Raw genomic sequence first — 14,978 nt, forward strand, 5'->3', positions numbered from 1 at the left:
TCTGAGAGGGCACTCCCAACGAAGCCTTTTGAAATATTCAGCTTTCTTTCCCCCTGATAATACCTCTGCAAACAAGCTATACTAGAGCAAGAATATCTCATATCATCAGGGTTAAAAGCAAGAGTATCCCATATCCTGCTTTTTCCTTGTCTTTTCCTTTGGCCTTATTTTTACCTGCAAGACAAGGAGAAAGAGAGCAATCAGTCAGCACTTGGAATCAAGCTTCCAGCCAGAAACTGACTGCCTGGAACCCCTTACCTAATTACTTACCTGGCATTGCTCTCGAGTACTCATCTTCAACATCTTATGTTTCCAGGGAAGATACCGCACCTGTTTGAGGAACAAATAGGGCAAGTGCGAAGGATACAAGGAAGCATGTGGAGACAAGCGTAACAGCACACGTGCCGATACATCCATTACTCTGTCAAAAGCAAAAGTATCCCATATCAGCAGGGTCGAACGTACTCTAGATTTGATGGACTTGTTTTGACCCTCAAATTCTTCAGTCGACCTTATACTCTGGAGGAAACCAGAAAACCCTCCAGCCCAGTTCAAGAATAAGCCTGTGGAAAGTTACTTCTTCAAAAGCAAAAGTATCCCATATCATCTCTTCTCATTTTTCTTCTCTTTATCCTTCATGCTGCTGCAAGATGGGGAGAAGGTGAACAATCAGCCGGAGCTCTGATTGCTTACCTTGTCTGTCACCTCTTTCAGCAGATCCCCTAGCTCGGCGACTTGGGGGACTCCTACTACATGGTTTGTATCGCGCTTGACCAAGCCTGAAACTATAAGTAAGCTTCAAGTGAAATTGATACATTACCTTGTGCATCTCCACCAGTTAAAGATACCACCCCTGGATAGAGGAAGAGTACTTCCAGAGAAGATGCCACATCTACCTATGAGACAGATAAGGCAAGTCTAGACGATACCACACTCCGATACTTAGAAGTTTCGTGATTACGAGATCATTCTCTCACAATATTTCCTAATGTCATTTGTACTAAATCATTCACTTGTACTCACTAAAGGAGAGCTGAACCTATGTACTTGTGTAAACCCTTCACAATTAATGAGAACTCTTCTATTCCGTGGACGTAGCTAATCTGGGTGAACCACGTACATCTTGTGTTTGCTTTCCTATCTCTATTCATTTATATACTTATCCACACTAATGACTGGAGCAATCTAGCGAAGATCACAAAAAGCGACCGTTTTTGCTGCCTAGGATCTATCTTGCAAGAGAACGAAGAATTAGATGGAGATCTCAACCATAGAATACGAGCTGGATGGATGAAGTGTAAGAGTGCATCCGGCGTGTTATATGACCGTCGTAGGCCACTGAAGCTCAAGGGAAAATTTTATAGGACGACAATAGGGCCAACGATGTTGTATGGCACAGAATGTTGGACGGTGAAGCATCAACACATACACAAAATGGGTGTAGCGGAGATGAGGATGCTTCGTGGGATGTGTGGGCACACGAGAAAGGATAAGATTGGGTATGAGGATATCCGAGGTAAAGTAGGAGTAGCCGAAATTGAAGGAAAGATGAGAGAAAATCGGTTCCGGTGATTTGGACATGGGCAAAGAAGGCCGACTGACGCTCCGGTTCGAAGATGTGACTACGGGACAGAGGTTCAGGGCCAAATGGGTAGAGGAAGACCTAGGAAAACTTTGGAAGAGACTCTAAGAAAAGACTTAGAGTACTTGGATCTAACGGAGGACATGACACAAAACCGAGCGCAATGGCGTTCTAGGATTCATATAGCCGACCCCACTTAGTGGGAAAAGGCTTTGTTGTTGTTGTTGTTGTAATGATAAGGACAAAATAAAGGGTAAAGTGAATAGTACCAGGATTGACTTTTTAGTGTAAAAATATGGTTTTTCGTTAAAGTGAACAGTACCAGATGCTTTTCGTTAAAGTTCCCTTTATTTTATTCAATCGTTAAAACTCAAAATTTTCAAACCATTTTTATTAGTTTTGCTTTTATACAGTATGAAACCAAATAAATCTACCATTAGAAAAATGAATGCAGGGAGGGAGAGAAAGAGAGAGAGAGAGAGAGAGAGACCTCAAGAGGGTGTTTATTGAGCTTGAGCTTCCTGAGGCGGTTAATGGCGTGAAAGACGTCACCTCTGTGAATAGGAAAGCCATCACCCATCCAGCTCTGGAAAGCAGACCCAAGTGGCTCTTTATTCGGCAGCTTCTCAATCCTGTAAGATAAGCACGAACTCGGTTCTGCTTGTTTGGACTCGATGATTGTCTCGGGAAAATCATTTTCTGTTTGAAGCCAGATGAAATCATGGGCAGAAAAATGTGGGACATAAACTGTTCGACGATTTGCCTGAACGAGAGTGCTATGTATCACAAGGTACATAGTTTGCATACTTTCATTGAGAAAGTAAATGCATCAGGTGCCTGGTAATGCTAAAATTTCCAGCTCAATTACTTAAGCGCGGCCTGGTCCCCAATGAGAAGCCCAAAAGAAATAAATAGGTTTGTTTTTCAGGTCAAAGAGAAAACGTTTGAGTCGCTTGTTTAAGTGACTTGATGTTTCACCTTTTACGTACAAAACATGTTTCTATTTTCTATTCAATTAATTATATAAAACAATTAAATTTTACAAATGTTGGCTTCAACCGTTAACCTTAATGGGCTATAGTATTTAGACAAAGACTCAACTTGTGTAAACTTTCTATTTAGACACACTGTGGGCCCGTTTGTTTGACCGGATTAGGTAGGATTGGACTGGACTAGACTGTAGTCTGTTGTTTGGTCTACTCCAGGATTAGGTTTAATGAGCTTAGGTCGGACTCGCTCGGATTAAAGACCTCCTTACGCGTTCTTAACAGGGATCCCCAATTTCGGGCGGACTCGTAAGCCCTTCGCCGTTCTGATAAAGAGAACCGCGAGAGAGTCGCTGGTCTTATCTGCGTCTGCGTCTTCCCTCATCGTCATCCTTGCTTGCTCCCTCATCGTTGTCGTCCTCATCATCATCTCTGCGTCTTTCCCTCATCCGCATCTGCTCGCCCTTATATGCTCGGAGTTGTCAGGTAAACTTCGAAACTTCGAAACTTCGATTTATTTCTTCAATTTGTTTTGCAGATCGTGATGTTACTGAGCTTTATTTGATTTTGTTGTTTGGGTTTGAGAAATTTTCAATCATAGACCTCTGCACTTGAACAAATTAGGGTTTTGATGTTTGGGTCAAATTGAGATTAGAATTTGGGGTTTTCATATTTCAACTTTTCTTTCAAATCCGAACTCAGAAACCATGCTTGGCCATAAAATCGACAAGTTTCTTTTGCAGAAGGAACACATACTTTCATCTCTGTTATGTTAGCATAAATCTGTGTGGTTTTTCGTTTTTATGTTCTTGGTTCACGAATTTTTACTAGTTTCTCTTTTTTATTTTATTAAATTTCATGTAGGGTTGGATGTTTGTGAATTGTTTGGATGAGAATTTATGTGAGCTGAAGAAATTTTTGTTTTGCACTCTTTATATGAGATTCTGAGAAAATTAGGTGTTAGTCTGAAGGCATATATAAGGAGATCTGTATTACCAGGCATGTTTGACATTAAAATCTTGACCTATTTTATAGGGCTTATGGAGTTTGGATTACAGTGGAAAATCTGAATATCTTCATTCAGCTTTTAGAGAAACTTTTGCAAGAATTTTCGTCTTTGGTCTCATTTTATTTGTGGGAGAGGCGTAAAGATTTCTTCTGATAAGAAGGAGAGATGACTAGTGAAAGGATTGTCTTTACTGGTGCATGGGCCATGAATTAGACATTTTTAGTTGGCATAAAATTTACTCTACTTTTGTGCCACTGGGAAGTATATGAAAGTGAGAGCAATTGCATACAAGTCGAGTTATAACGTGCACCCAAAGAATTTCCATAGTTGTTCTTATAAGCAGCTAATCTGAAAATTTCGTGTCCTTTCATACTTTGGACTTTCTATATGGCAGGAGGGTTAACTAGCATGCATCCTAAATGCATTTGGATTCATATACCCACTTCCCGCCCACCCCTCCTTTTAAAGTGAATAAAAAACACTAACAACTCTGTTCATTCACAGGAAAATACTACTTGTTAACTATGATGGCTTTATAATTAAGCCTTGCGACCATGGCTTTACAACTAAGCCTTGCTATATCTCACATGACAAGTGATGAAAGAATCTGGTTTGTGGTTATGTTCGAAGTCGTATCCTCTGTTTAGTTTTGTTTCTGCATTTTTTGATTTCCTTTTACCTTCCTCGGACCACCTTGTTTGAATGGCATTGGAGATAGGCAGGAAGAAATTCCATATGTCCTGTCAATGCCCAACCATGATATTACAATGTGAATGTTTTGTACCATGTGGGGTTGATGCTGAACTGTAATATTCTGTGGTTGTTGGTTGCAGAGAAGAGGAGCATAAACGGAAGTGGCCAGTGCTCAGAACCCAAGGGAAAACAAGTAACAAACGACTGAAAATCCTCAAGTCTAGAAGAAGGTATAATTCCTAAACCCATAGATCAATTTTCGACATGGATCTATTGAATGTAGTCCTTGGATGTGTGAAAGTTTGCGTTGCATCTCTGTGAATATGACTTCTGTGATATTATAGAAAAACCAAACTGTTTAGGCAATATAAAAAAGGACCCACCATTTTGTAAAACTTCATGGTTGTTTGATATTTGATCGTATGAATTTAACTTTAGAAATACACTTCTTTAATTAGGTGGTAAAGATCCCCAATTCCAGTGTCCTACATGTTTAATTGGATGACAATATCTTCAAAGGAGTGTACTACAAGTTTGAACTATGTTTAATCGGATGACAATAGCTTCTTTTCCTGTTGAATGCTATGTTTCCGATGAATAAGTTTGAACTACAAGTTTTTTTTCCTAGATAGCAATTTCAATAAAGGGGGCGGTCTTCTTGTGGTTTTTATCATACAAACTGTTTGTTCATAGTGAAGTCTATATGCATTATGATTGCCACCTTAAGATTGTAATTTAATGTACCATTTCCATAGTTGATGTTGTGAAGTTGACAAAGGATTGGCGTATTTATGATGTTGTTGTGTTGACAGTACAAGAACATGTTTACTTGATAAGGGATGTCATTCAAATAGAAAGAATAACATGGTGGGAAGGTGAAGAAGTCAGCCAAAGGCTGTTGCTTGCTCCTCTTGTTGCTGTTCATGGACTGAAAAATCTGCTCTAGCTCCTTCACAAAGTTTATGGCACCCCCAACAATTGATGCTTTGTCCCCCTGTAACAAATATTTATAACAATATTAATTTGGTCCAATCCCCCAAAAAAATTCCGTTTAAAAGAACATATGGGTAGAAATCCATGTGAGTTTTTTGGGTTAATCCCAAAAACATTTCAATCTAAAGAAAATGGAGATGCAAGGGACTTCTAGTTGTACTGCCTCTGTTAGTAGTGGTTAAGCCAGTTTACCCTCACATTCGAGGTTCTTTGTTTGTGTATCTCCCTCCCGTAATATGACTTTTGTAAAAGAAAAACAAAAATAAAATAATATGTAGCTCGATGAAAGTTTTTGGCCCTTTTTGTACCTCTTGATTTGTTTCTTGTTTTCTTGTTTAAACTTGGAATACTTGTGGAGCCAGCTCTGTGTTCTAACAGAATTGAGATTGTTTTTGTAACTAGACAAAATATTGGAGGGAAAATAAGTGGTAAAACCGTTTTATACACCAAGCCCAATTTCATTTGAATGAGGATATGTATTTATCTTTTCATTTATATTAGCAGGTACTAAAAACAAAACAATTGTCTTTTTTTTTTTAAGATTCATAATATACATGGCAAAAATATGCTCCAATTAACCCAGATCATGAGATTTGTAGTATTACTCTATTACACAATGACAAAAATTTTAGGACGTTGGGCATAGGTTTTTGAGCTATTAAAATAGAACAATAATGTAGTTCTAGTATAAGCAAACACAAATCTGGTGAACAGTACTGTTTTCATTATCCTGCTTCTTAGTCCGACACTGCACCAAACGCTTCACTAAGTTAGTCCAGCTTAGTCTAGTCTAAGCCAGTCCAGCTTAGTCCTTGCAGCTAGTCCAGTCCGAGACAGTCTGGTGCAACAAACGCACCCACAAAGTTTGTAATAATAATAAGGGAACTTTAACGAAAAGCACCTGGTACTGTTCACTTTAACGAAAAATCACATTTTTATACTAAAAAGTCAATCATGGTACTATTCACTTTACCCTTTATTTTGTCCTTATCATTAAAACTCAAAGTTTTCAAACCCTTTTTCATTAGTTTTCCTTAATAATAATAATAATAATAATCATAAATTGAGGGCCCCTCCGGAATGGGAGGCCCTAGGCAGCCCGCCTACTCCGACTATCCTCAGGGCTGGCCTACACAAGTAATTCCGTAGTCTTTCTTTGTTTGCAACTTTGTTAAAGCATCTCCAAGAAAGGTAGCAATTGAGTAGCACCACTGATTTGCTATGCCACTTAGGAGAAACGCATTTTGAACGGATGGCAACCCAAAAATGCATCAAATTCCAACCCTAAAGAAAGCAGAACAACAAACGCATATATTTAAGAAAACTTGTAACACACAAAGGCAGCCACAAAGCAAATCAGGAAACCCTAGCTAGCTCTCTCTCTCTAGCTAGAAGATCATGGATTTGCAGATCAAATGGCAGTCATATTATTTTACAATAAACTCTAAACCCCAAACTGGACACTTCAACTTTTACAATTTTGCAGATCAAATGGCAGTCCTATTATTCCAATTCTGGTTACCTCAGAAAAAGTCAGAAGATAGGAACAAGACCATTACTAATTTAGTACTGCCCTAATAGTCAGTGGCTTGTTACTTGTAAAATAATGGAGCAAAGGTCTAATTCAAATGACCATTTAATATTACAGTCTAATGTCGTTCTTTTTCATTTGTAAGTAAGAAGTTTTATGTTCGATTCTCGTCAAAAATAAATTTCAACCATATTATTGATAACTCATTATAAGGTTAAGCACACCCTCTCACCCTAGTGTAAATAATATCGTTTGTTTAAAAAAAAAAATCAACTCCAAGGAGCTCTCAATCGTTCATATCCACTACAATTTCATCTATCATTTCCAAACCAAACACACATCAAAGTAAAACCCACAAGAAATTGAGCTAAACAACAACAACAAAGCCTTTTCCCACTAAGTGGGGTCGGCTATATGAATCCTAGAACGCCATTGCGCTCGGTTTTGTATCATGTCCTCCGTTAGATCCAAGTATTCTAAGTCTTTTCTTAGAGTCTCTTCCAAAGTTTTCCTAGGTCTTCCACTACCCCTTTGCCCTGAACCTCTGTCCCGTAGTCACATCTTCGAACCGGAGCGTCAGTAGGCCTTCTTTGCACATGTCCAAATCACCGGAACCGATTTTCTCTCATATTTCCTTCAATTTCGGCTACTCCTACTTTACCTCGAATATCCTCATTCCCAATCTTATCCTTTCTCGTGTGCCCACACATCCCACGAAGCATCCTCATCTCCGCCACACCCATTTTGTGTACGTGTTGATGCTTCACCGCCCAACATTCTGTGCCATACAACATCGCTGGCCTTATTGCCGTCCTATAAAATTTTCCCTTGAGCTTCAGTGGCCTACGACGGTCACACAACCCGCCGGATGCACCCTTACACTTCATCCATCCAGCTTGTATTATATGGTTGAGATCTCCCTCTAATTCTCCGTTCTCTTGCACGATAGATCCTAGGTAGCGAAAACGGTCGCTTTTTGTGATCTTCGCTAGATTGCTCCGATCATTAGTGTGGATAAGTATATAAATGGATAGAGATAGGAAAGCAAACACAAGATGTACGTGGTTCACCCAGATTGGCTACGTCCACGGAATAGAGGAGTTCTCATTAATTGTGAAGGGTTTACAGAAGTACATAGGTTCAAGCTCTCCTTTAGTGAGTACAGGTGAATGATTTAGTACAAATGACATATTGTGGGAGAATGATCTCGTAATCACGAAACTTCTAAGTATCGGAGTGTGGTATCGCCTTGACTTGTCTTATCTATCTCATAGGTAGATGTGGCATCTTCTCTGGAAGTACTCTTCCTCCATCCAGGGGTGGTATCTTTAACTGGTGGAGATGCACAAGGTAATGTATCAATTTCACTTGAAGCTTACTTGTAGTTTCAGGCTTGGTCAAGCGCGATACAAACCATGTAGTAGGAGTCCCCCAAGTCGCCGAGCTAGGGGATCTGCTGAAAGAGGTGACAGACAAGGTAAGCAATCAGAGCTCCGGCTGATTGTTCACCTTCTCCCTATCTTGCAGGCAGCATGAAGGATAAAGAGAAGAAAAATGAGAAGAGATGATATGGGATACTTTTGCTTTTGAAGAAGTAACTTTCCACAGGCTTATTATTGAACTGAGCTGGAGGGTTTTCTGGTTTCCTCCAGAGTATAAGGCCGATTGAAGAATTTGAGGGTCAAAACAAGTCCATCAAATCTAGAGTACGTTCGAACCTGCTGATATGGGATACTTTTGCTTTGACACAGTAATGGATGTATCGGCACGTGTGTTGTTACGTTTGTCTCCACATGCTTCCTTGTATCTTTCTCACTTGTTCTATCTGTTCCTCAGGCAGATGCGGTATCTTCCTTGGAAGCATAAGATGTTGAAGATGAGTACTCGAGAGCAATGTCAGGTAAGTAAGTTCCAGGCAGTCAGTTCCTGGCTGGAAGCTTGATTCCAAGTGCTGACTGATTGCTCTCTTTCTCTTTGTCTTGCAGGTAAGAACAAGGCCAAAGGAAAAGACAGGGAAAAAGCATGATATGGGATACTCTTGCTTTTAACCCTGATGATATGAGATATTCTTGCTCTAGTATAGCTTGTTTGCAGAGGTATTATCAGGGGGAAAGAAAGCTGAATATTTCGAAAGGCTTCGTTGAGAGTGCCCTGTCAGATATGAGGGAGGGTTGAGCATTTTTGCAGGTCTGTCTGTCCGTTGGGGATGGAGGTCGACATATATAGGAGTCTCCTTAACAACAAGTAGTAATGTTATTCCTTTACCCTGCTTGGTCATAGCACGGTAGTGAGAGCTGCCAGCTTCACATGTTTTAACTCTGTCAGAGCACTTTGAAAAAGTGGTCTGTGGTATCTGGAAAGCTGATGTTACGTGTGAAGATTACAGACAGGTGTATCCAAGGAGATCCGGCTCTTGCAGTTGGGAAAGTGTTGCCTCTTCAGTTTTCGAACAAGCAATCCTATCGGGGATCTGGCTCTCGAGATTCGGAGAACGATACCTCTTCGATTTTTGAGAAAGCAATCATGCTGGGGGTCTGGCTCTCGAGATTCGGAGAGCGGTGTCTCTTCGATTTTTGAGAAAGTAATCAAGTTGGGAGTCTGGCTCTCGAGATTCGGAGGGCGGTGCCTCTTCGATTTTGGAGCAAGCAATCTTGTTGGGAGTGTTTTCTCGAATGTGAGTAAAGGTTGGGCATGTTTGCTAGTCTACCTTGCCACGAAGCACAGAGGTTGACACACAGGGACTTTCCAATTATCCAGCAATGGTATTGTTCCTTTACCATCTCTTCGATTTTTGAGAAAGTAGTCATGTTGGGAGTTTGGCTTTCGAGATTTGGATGACGGTGCCTCTTCGATTTTGGAGCAAGCAATCTTGTTGGGAGTGTTTTCTCGAATGTGAGTAAAGGTTGGGCATGTTTGCTAGTCTACCTTGCCACGAAGCACAGAGGTTGACACACAGGGACTTTCCAATTATCCAGCAGTGGTACTGTTCCTTTACCCTTGTGGGTAATAATATGGTAGCTAGACCTTCAAAATTTATGTGTCTAAACTTTGGTAGTGCTGTTTCTTTGCTATTCTTTTACCCTTCTTGGTCAGAGCGATGTAGTGGGAGCTGCAAGCTTCACGTGCTCCATTTGGCAGAGAACTTTGGCAAAGTTATCTGTGGTACCCCTGAGCTACTGTTGCGTGTGGGAAGTGGGTGATTGAACAGTAAGACTCATGTGTTTTCTACTTCACCAGAAGTCTTCGACAGAATGCCCATAATTTCCGCAAAGCTGAGTGTGCGTGTGACAGGTGCTGACAAGGCTGGAAAAGTAGGTGCCTCTTCGATTTCTGAGATCAGCCCTCGTGGTCTCTGAGCAACCCAGCTTTTGAGAAAGCAAGCGCCTCTTCGATTTCTGAGATCGGCCTTCGTGGTCTTTGAGCAGCCCAGCTTTTGAGAAAGCAGACGCCTCTTCGATTTCTGAGATCGACCCTCGTGGTCTCTAAGCAGCCCAGCTTTTGAGAAAGCAAACGCCTCTTCGATTTATGAGCAGACGCCTCTTTGATTTCTGAAGCTCCGTCGAGTGCAGATTTTTATAGGGGTTGGCATTAAGTTCCAAAGCACACTTGAATCTCCACCAGTAGAAGCTCCATTCTTGCACTTCTAAGATCTTGATTTGTTAGACCTTTTCTCTCTTCAACACCTTTGAAAATGTCTGTCCCCTCCGACCGTCGTTTTGACTTGAACCTTGTTGAAGAGGCAGCCCCGCCTTCTCCAGACAACATATGGCGCCCATCCTTCGTCTCCCCTACTGGTCCTCTTACCGTTGGGGATTCCGTGATGAAGAATGATATGACCGCTGCGGTGGTGGCCAGGAACCTTCTCACTCCCAAAGATAACAGACTACTTTCCAAACGGTCTGATGAGTTAGCTGTTAAGGATTCTCTGGCTCTCAGTGTTCAGTGTGCAGGTTCAGTGTCTAATATGGCCCAACGCCTATTTGCTCGAACCCGCCAATTTGAATCATTGGCGGCTGAAGTGATGTGTCTCAAACAGGAGATTAGAGGGCTCAAGCATGAGAATAAACAGTTGCACCGTCTCGCACATGACTATGCTACAAACATGAAGAGGAAGCTTGACCAGATGAAGGAATCTGATGGTCAGGTTTTACTTGATCATCAGAGATTTGTGGGTTTGTTCCAAAGGCATTTATTGCCTTCGTCTTCTGGGGCTGTACCGCGTAATGAAGCTCCAAATGATCAACCTCTGATGCCTCCTCCTTCTAGGGTTCTGTCCAGTACTGAGGCTCCGAATGATCCCCCTCCGGTGCCTTCTCTTTCTGGGGCTCTACCGACTGCTGAGACTTCTCCTAAGCAACCTTTGTGAAGGCTCCTTTTTGTTTGTTTATTTTGACTCATATATATGTACATATTTGTAGCTTATCGGGGATATCAATAAATAAGCTTTCCTTCATTTCAACGTATTGTGTTAAATACACCAAAGCCTTCTTCGCTAAGTTCTTTGAATTTTCTTTTGTTGAAGCTTTGTGAGTGGAGCATGTAGGTTGAGGTAGTGTTCCCTTAATTTCCTGAGTGAGGAAAACTTCTCGGTTGGAGACTTGGAAAATCCAAGTCACTGAGTGGGATCGGCTATATGAATCTTAGAACGCCATTGTGCTCGGTCCTGTGTCATGTCCTTCGTTAGATCCAAGTACTCTAAGTCTTTTCTTAGAGTCTCTTCCAAAGTTTTCCTAGGTCTTCCTCTACCCCTTCAGCCCTGAACCTCTGTCCCATAGTCGCATCTTCTAATCGGAGCGTCAGTAGGCCTTCTTTGCACATGTCCAAACCACCGTAATCGATTTTCTCTCATCTTTCCTTCAATTTCGGCTACTCCTACTTTACCCCGGATATCCTCATTCCTAATCTTATCCTTTCTCGTGTGCCCACACATCCAACGAAGCATCCTCATCTCCTCTACACCCATTTTGTGTACGTGTTGATGCTTCACCGCCCAACATTCTGTGCCATACAGCATCGCCGGCCTTATTGCCGTCCTATAAAATTTTCCCTTGAGCTTCAGTGGCATACGGCGGTCACACAACACGCCGGATGCACTCTTCCACTTCATCCATCCAGCTTGTATTCTATGGTTGATATCTCCATCTAATTCTCCGTTCTTTTGCAAGATAGATCCTAGGTAACGAAAACGGTCGCTCTTTGGTATTTCTTGATCTCCGATCCTCACCCCTAACTCGTTTTGGCTTCCATTTGCACTGAACTTGCACTCCATATATTCTGTCTTTGATCGGCTTAGGCGAAGACCTTTAGATTCCAACACTTCTCTCCAAAGGTTAAGCTTTGCATTTACCCCTTCTTGAGTTTCATCTATCAACACTATATTGTCTGCGAAAAGCATACACCAAGGAATATCATCTTGTATATGTCTTGTTAACTCATCCATTACCAACGCAAAAAGGTAAGGACTTAAGGATGAGCCTTGATGTAATCCTACAGTTATGGGAAAGCTTTCAGTTTGTCCTTCATGAGTTCTTACGGCAGTCTGTGCTCCTTCATACATATCCTTTATAGCTTGGATATATGCTACTCGTACTCCTTTCTTCTCTAAAATCCTCCAAAGAATGTCTCTTGGGACCCTATCATACGCTTTTTCCAAATCTATAAAGACCATGTGTAAATCTTTTTTCCCATCTCTATATCTTTCCATCAATCTTCGTAAGAGATAGATTGCCTCCATGGTTGAGCGCCCTGGCATGAACCCGAATTGGTTGTCCGAAACCTGTGTCTCTTGCCTCAATCTATGCTCAATGACTATCTCCCAGAGCTTCATTGTATGACTCATTAGCTTAATACCCCTATAGTTCATGCAATTTTGTACGTCGCCCTTATTCTTGTAGATAGGCACCAAAGTGCTCGTTCGCCACTCATTTGGCATCTTCTTCGTTTTTAAAATCCTATTGAAAAGGTCAGTGAGCCATGTTATACCTGTCTCTCCCAAAACTTTCCACACTTCGATTGGTATATCGTCTGGGCCTATTGCTTTTCTATGCTTCATCTTCTTCAAAGCTACAACCACTTCTTCCTTCCGGATTCGACGATAAAAAGAGTAGTTTCTGCACTCTTCTGAGTTACTCAACTCCCCTAAAGAAGCACTCCTTTCATGTCCTTCATTGAAAAGATTATGAAAATAACCTCTCCATCTGTCTTTAACCGCGTTCTCTGTAGCAAGAACCTTTCCATCCTCATCCTTGATGCACCTCACTTGGTTTAGGTCCCTTGTCTTCTTTTCCCTTGCTCTAGCTAGTTTATAGATATCCAACTCTCCTTCTTTGGTATCTAGTCGTTTATACATATCGTCGTAAGCCGCTAACTTAGCTTCTCTCACAGCTTTCTTCGCCTCTTGCTTCGCTTTTCTATACCTTTCACCATTTTCATCAGTTCTATCCTTGTATAAGGCTTTACAACATTCCTTCTTAGCCTTCACCTTTGTTTGTACCTCCTCATTCCACCAGCAAGATTCCTTTTGGTGTGGGGCAAAGCCCTTGGACTCTCCTAATACCTCTTTTGCTACTTTTCGGATACAACTAGCCATGGAATCCCACATTTGGCTAGCTTCCCCCTCTCTATCCCACACACACTGGGTGATTACTTTCTCTTTGAAAATGGCTTGTTTTTCTTCTTTTAGATTCCACCATCTAGTCCTTGGGCACTTCCAAGTCTTGTTCTTTTGTCTCACTCTTTTGATATGTACATCCATCACCAACAAGCGATGTTGATTGGCCACGCTCTCTCCTGGTATAACTTTGCAATCCTTACAAGTTATACGATCCCCTTTCCTCATTAGAAGAAAATCTATTTGTGTTTTTGACGATCCACTCTTGTAGGTGATCACATGTTCTTCTCTTTTCTTAAAGAAGGTTTTGGCTAAGAAGAGATCATATGCCATTGCAAAATCCAAGATAGCTTCCCCATCCTCGTTTCTCTCCCCAAAACCATGGCCACCATGAAAACCTCCATAGTTGCCTGTCTCCCTGCCCACGTGTCCATTTAAATCTCTTCCTATAAATAACTTCTCCGTCTGAGCAATTCCTTGCACCAAGTCTCCAAGGTCTTCCCAAAATTTCTCCTTCGAACTCGTATCCAACCCTACTTGAGGTGCGTACGCACTAATCACATTGATAAGTTCTTGTCCTATTACAATCTTGATTGCCATGATTCTATCTCCTACCCTCTTTACATCTACAACATCTTGTGTCAAGGTCTTGTCCACGATGATGCCAACACCGTTTCTCGTTCTATTTGTGCCCGAATACCAAAGTTTAAACCCTGAGTTTTCTAGATCCTTTGCCTTACTACCAACCCACTTAGTTTCTTGTAGGCACATAATATTTATCATTCTCGTCACCATAACTTCCACTACTTCCATAGATTTTCCCGTTAAGGTTCCTATATTCCACGTTCCTAAACGCATTTTGCTCTCTTGAACTCTACCCTTCTGTCCTAGCTTCTTCACCCTCCCCCGTCTAATAGGATCAAAGTACTTCTTTTGTGTGTCCCGTGTAAAGTTGATAGGAGCATATGCTCCCAAACAACTTTGAGTGGAGTCGTTCGAAAAGAAGTTTCTATGGCCCCCTTGCTCATTTAACACTGCATCCGGGTGCCGATGGAGATACAGCGACCCTTGCTCACTTATCACTGTGCTCGGGCCACACAGCGCGCCACTTACGGGTGATGCCCTAGCTTTAGCGCGATTTTGTTCTGGATTCATTTTCATAAGGATTCGACATGATCATGGAGTGCCGGCTGTCGACTACCTGACGCCCTCCCCCTCCTCCTTTATCCGGGCTTGGGACCGGCCATGTAAGATAAACTTACATAGGCGGAGTTCATTACTTCTAATCATAGCAGGGAAAAAAAAACACATGAGAGAGAGAAAGAGAGAGTTCACCTTCCGCCTTTACCAACATAAAGTTTTTAAGTTTTCTGGAAATCACTAATATAAGAAACAGGTCAACTTATATCGAAGGCCACAGCCTTGGAATAGAGCAAGAAAATATAAAATTACATCAAATAGCTCAGACTGCAGGAAAGAGAGTAGTGCATAAGGTTCCAACACAATCAAACAGCGCGCACCAAGAAAAGGGAAAAGATTTCTGCACATCATGTTTCACCTCTTGTACACCCGTA

This window comes from Malus sylvestris, chromosome 3 (assembly GCF_916048215.2).
Source record: "Malus sylvestris chromosome 3, drMalSylv7.2, whole genome shotgun sequence".
Lineage (NCBI taxonomy): Eukaryota > Viridiplantae > Streptophyta > Magnoliopsida > Rosales > Rosaceae > Malus > Malus sylvestris.